At 44.7% G+C, this 5,039-nt stretch overlaps 1 non-coding gene across 1 annotated transcript; it reads left to right on the top strand.

Moving 5' to 3' along the window:
* The first annotated feature begins 227 nt into the window (after positions 1–227).
* LOC120657745 lies at positions 228–334 on the top strand. Its single transcript, XR_005668285.1, has one exon. It is a non-coding gene; the product is annotated as a small nucleolar RNA R71 (small nucleolar RNA).
* Positions 335–5,039: the final 4,705 nt, after the last annotated feature.

The following is a 5,039-nucleotide window of genomic DNA, read 5'->3' as shown; positions in this document are numbered from 1 at the left end:
TCCATCTTGGTAGCAAGCATATCGACACTGTCGATATGATGAATTCCCTTGCGGGTCTGCTGCTGCCTTTCTCCTTTCCAACTCTGGTTGGAAGCAATCTTCTCTACCAGCGCTTTCGCTCCAGTGATGTCGAGCGAGAGGACGAACCACCTGATGCTGCATCGATGTGGTTCTGAGCTGGTGGGTTCAGGCCATGGAAGCAACTCTGAATGATCAGCCATTCCACCATGCCGTGGTGGGGGCATGCTGCAACGTACTCCTGGAATCTCTCCCAAGCTTCCGGGATGGCTTCATCCGAAAGCTGCTGGAATCCAGAGATCTTGCTCCGGAGGGCATTTGTTTTGCCCACCGGGAAGTACTACGTTAGGAATACATTGGAACAGGCATCCCAAGTGGTGAAGTCTGCTTTATTGGTGTATAACCACGTCTTCTCTTTGCCGAGCAAAGAGAATGGGAACAGCCAGAGACGGATGTTATCCATCATAGTACCTCTGGGGTTGATAGTACTACTCACTTCCAAAAAAATTTGGAGGTGAGCGGTGGCATCCTCGGATGCCTTTCCATAGAACGGAGTCGCTTGAACCATGTTCACTAGTCCCGATTTGAGCTAAAAGCCATCATTGCCTTGGTCGGTGTTCAGTCCAGTAGGGATGTGGCTACTGGACGGGGCTGAGTACTAACGAAGAGTCTTGGCCATAGGTGGTACTGAAACATATGAACGAGGGTTCCAAGTGGGTTTCTTCTGTGGTGGGACGACGCAGCGTCTTACAATTTGCCTAATTCTTTGAGGATTTGGATCGCAGTTTGATGGTAGATCAAAACCGGTCATGCACTGCTCTGCATCGACCAGATGAGGGAGAGAGCGGTAAGCCCGCTAAAACTAGCGGTGATAAAGCATTAAAGTCTATCACTCAATTATACGATAACTTTAGCCAATTGCTTCCCCGGCGACGGTGCAAGAAATACTTGTTGGTGTCTCTTATGCTCAATCTGAATAGGTATTCTGCAAGCGCATAAAATCACCGGTGTAGCACTTCACCATGGAGTATTTTGGGGTATCGTGAAAATCCTCAGGGAAGCACTATGGTAAAGTGTATCGTAAATCGTAATGATAACCTTTACTGAATCTATCGACCAACTAATTTAGTAGAGGTAAGCCAGATAACAGGTAAGATAAATGGCTAGTCCATGACCGTCTGACACACAGGAGACTCTATACTTTAGAGAGGTAGCAGCTGAGAGGACAACGAGCGAGAAAGGACACATGATACACTTCTAAACTACTGAGTTGGCCTCACTAGAACTAATCTAAGCTTCTGTCTTGATGCCGACAACCTGGAGCTTACTTCGGCGGCCTAAGAGAAGGACTCAGAAAGGGATGAGAAGGGAGTCCGACGTCCTTCGGCAACTACTGCTATGAAAGCACCCAAACATGGTGGACTACAAAGGACGGACAAGGCTGTCCCCACTTGCCGCCTACCACTGCGGCACCGTGGGGTTTAACACACCTCCTAGCTAGCACTGAGTCAGACACCACGTCTGCTCTCGGTACTAGGATTTCACTTGAGGCCTTCCAGAGTAATCCCCCTCAACCTAGAGAACTAACTTGAGTTCACTAGTCCAGGCGAGAAAACTCATAAGTCAAGCTCCGACAAACAAGAAAGATAACTTAAACTAAACTAGAGGTAAACTACTTCCGTAGACAAGTACTCGTACTTGAAAGGATTAAAGACTTGCGGAAAGTAAAGCTGACTCAAGTAAATAAAGAATATTACTTATATTAATAAAGTTAAAGGAAAAGATACGAGAGCTTATACCGAGCTCCGATGACGACTTCGGATCCCCGAGACAAGCTCGACTCGACTCTAACTCCCAACTAATAATCCTACTCAAGAAATGAGAAGAGTGAGTTGCTCCTTTGGTGTGTGTTTACAAGTAGTGGATGGGGTCCTATTTATAGCACTCCAAGGTCAGTTCCTGGCTGGTAATTCATTTAGTGCCAGTGGTACGCAATTGTGGCAGTTGTGCTTAACTTCCACGCGAAGCCGGGACTTCAGAGACTGCAAGATGGGGCCGGACGGCCCCCCTAGGCCATCCGGCCTAGGGGTGTTGCCATTTGGCCACCGTGTTCTCCTGGACGTCTCTGATTTGCCCTTGATGACGGTTTGATGGTCGCTTATTGTAAGCATCTAGGCCCTCAAGGTATGTTTCGGTGATTAATGACAACCATTATTGTGACTAATGAGTTTGTGCAGATTAATAGATCATTATCGCTCATTTGGTCATATGTCAAAAGAGGCCCCTCAATTTCGTTATTCAAAAAGGCGATCTCGGTATTTAACTCTTATATATGTCAAGACTAAGGATCTTTCTAGTCCTAAGTGTCATAAGGTTGAGAAGGACACTTAGGTTAGTATAGGTTTTATAGTTTTGTAGTGATCGCACTATTAAGAGGGGTTAAAGCTAAGTAACTTGAGCATGGACATGGTCATTTGAAAATGGATGCACACTATGGTCACTCAGGTTTCTAGAAGTTCAAATAAGTGGTTCTCAACTTATATCTCAAGAATATTTGGATTTCATTCAAGACTCAAATCAGAAAAGGCAAAATCAGAAAAAGTCTTTAACACCGGTTTAACCGACGACCTCAATTTTCTATACGTCGGTTAAACGAAGTCAGCAGAATCTGGACAAGTCATTACACCGGTTAAACCGACGTGTTTGAATTTAACGTCGGTGCATTAGTCCAGAGTTGGTTTTTCCAGGGTATTTCAAGTTCTATACACCGGTTAAACCGACGATGTTTGAAATGGGACGTCGGTGCAATTGACCAGTGAGATGGTTATTCCAAGGATTTCAGAAGTTGTACTCACCGGTTAAACCGACGATAGGTTTGAGTTAACGTCGGTGCAGTTGTCCAGAGACTTGGTTTTTCAGTTGATCAGTGGACAACTACACTCACCGGTTAAACCGATGATACGTCGGTTAATCTGCCCAAGTTGTAACGGCTAGTTTCCAGAAGGGGCAGTTTACATTCATCGGTTAAACCGACGATGACTATTGAAGGTATGTCGGATTAACCGGCGCTACGCAGTTTTCTGGCAGCTTTTCTCCAACGGCTCTATTCGTGTGAGCTGCCTATATATACCCCTCCAATGGGTCATTTTGCTACTCTTGACACCAGGCAACATCCAAACACTCATACTATAGTCAAGAGCCACATTGAGCTTCATCCTTCACATATTTGTTCATTCAATCAATCAAGAAGCAAGATTAAGGACTTGAGTAGAGAGAAGCTTGTGTGCATCCGTTCTTGGTGATCGGTTCTTGCTCAAGTGAAGGCCTTAGCTTGTTACTCTTGGTGATTGGCATCACCTAGGCGATCTTGGTGATCGAGGTGTTTCTCGCGGAGCTTGCCAAGGATTGTGGGAGCCCGGAGAAGAAGATTATACGTGGCTTGATCTCCACCATGCCGGGATGGTGAACGGAGACTCTTAGTGAGCGCCCTCGTCTCGGTGACTTGGGAGGTGACAATACTCTTTGTGAGTGTCACAACGTGGATTAGGGGTGTGTGCCAACACATCGATACCACGGGAAAAAATCCGGTCGTCTCTTGTCCACTCTCTTTATTCAAGCATTTTCTTTCATGCAATTTACTCATGTGCTTGACTTAGAGATCATAACTTAGCTCTACCTTGCTAGGCTTTACTTTGTTTTATCTCTCTTAGCTTGTGTAGGTAGCTTAGTTATCCGGTTGGTGAATTGGTGCCTTACTAGCATTGCATAGGTTAAGGTTGCTTTACTTTGTTTTAGAATTTGAAAAAGGCCCAATTCACCCCCCCTCTTGGTCCATCGATCCTTACAATTGGTATCAGAGCCTCGTTGCTCATTTGGATCATTAGGCTTCACCGCCTAGAGCTATGGCCAAGATGGGTGGTTCGCCGCCTCACTTCGAGGGCAAGAACTTTGCCTATTGGAAAGTTCGCATGGCCGCATATCTTGATGCGATTGCCCCCGAAGTGTGGTTGGCAACTAAGACCGGGTTCACCGGAACTCCCACCACGGAACAACTAAAGTGGAATGCAAAGGCTAGAAATGCAATTTTCGAAGCCATTAGTGAGGAAGTCTTTGCTAGAGTAAATGGCATGGACTTAGCAAGTGATATATGGAAAGAGCTAATTGAAATACATGAAGGTTCCACAAAAGTCCGCGAATAAAAATATCACTTGTTTAGAGCTAAGTATGATTCCTTTAAAATACTAGCTCATGAAAATTGCAATGATATGTACTCTCTCTTGAATGTCATTGTCAAGGACATTAATGCACTTGAAATATCCAAAATTGACAGTGCCTCTATCAATCGCAAGATTCTCATGCTCCTCCCGAAGCCCAAGTATAACATCATCAATGCTATGCTTCAAAAGGAGAATCTTGACACAATGGAAGTGGGAGAACTTGTGGGCAAAATTCGCGCTCATGAAATGAGTATCCTTGGTATGTCCGAAGAGCCAACTTCAAGCAAATCAATTGCTCTAAAGACCAAGGCAAACAAATCCCGCAAGCTCAAGATGATCAAGCAAGATTCAAGCTCAAGCAATGAAGAAGATGATCATCATGAAAGCTCATCCGATGTTGAAGATGATGGAGAACTTGCTCTCATGATGAGAAAGTTCACACGCTTGAATGACAAGATCAATAAGAAGGGTTTCAGCTTTGACTCTAAAAAGGGAATGTTCCGGCCAATGGATGTCAAGAACAAAATTTGCTATAATTGTGGAGAAAAAGGTCACATCCGTCCAAATTGCCCCAAGCCGGACAAAAGAAACAAGGATAACAAGAGCAATCATCGCCATGATTCAAGCGATGATGAAGAAGAAGAAAGGAAGAACAAAAACAAGAAATTTGGGAAGAAGAAGAGCCATGACAAGAAGACCAAGCTCTTCCCAAAGAAAAAGGGCAACACCAAGAGAAGCTTCTTGGTAGAAAAACAAGAGTGGGTGACCGATGTCTCATCAAGCGAAGATGATAGTGATGAAGAA

The sequence above is a fragment of the Panicum virgatum genome, chromosome 1N (assembly GCF_016808335.1).
Source record: "Panicum virgatum strain AP13 chromosome 1N, P.virgatum_v5, whole genome shotgun sequence".
Lineage (NCBI taxonomy): Eukaryota > Viridiplantae > Streptophyta > Magnoliopsida > Poales > Poaceae > Panicum > Panicum virgatum.
Note: the sequence above shows the minus strand (reverse complement) of the source record. Positions and strands in the feature narration are given on the sequence as shown.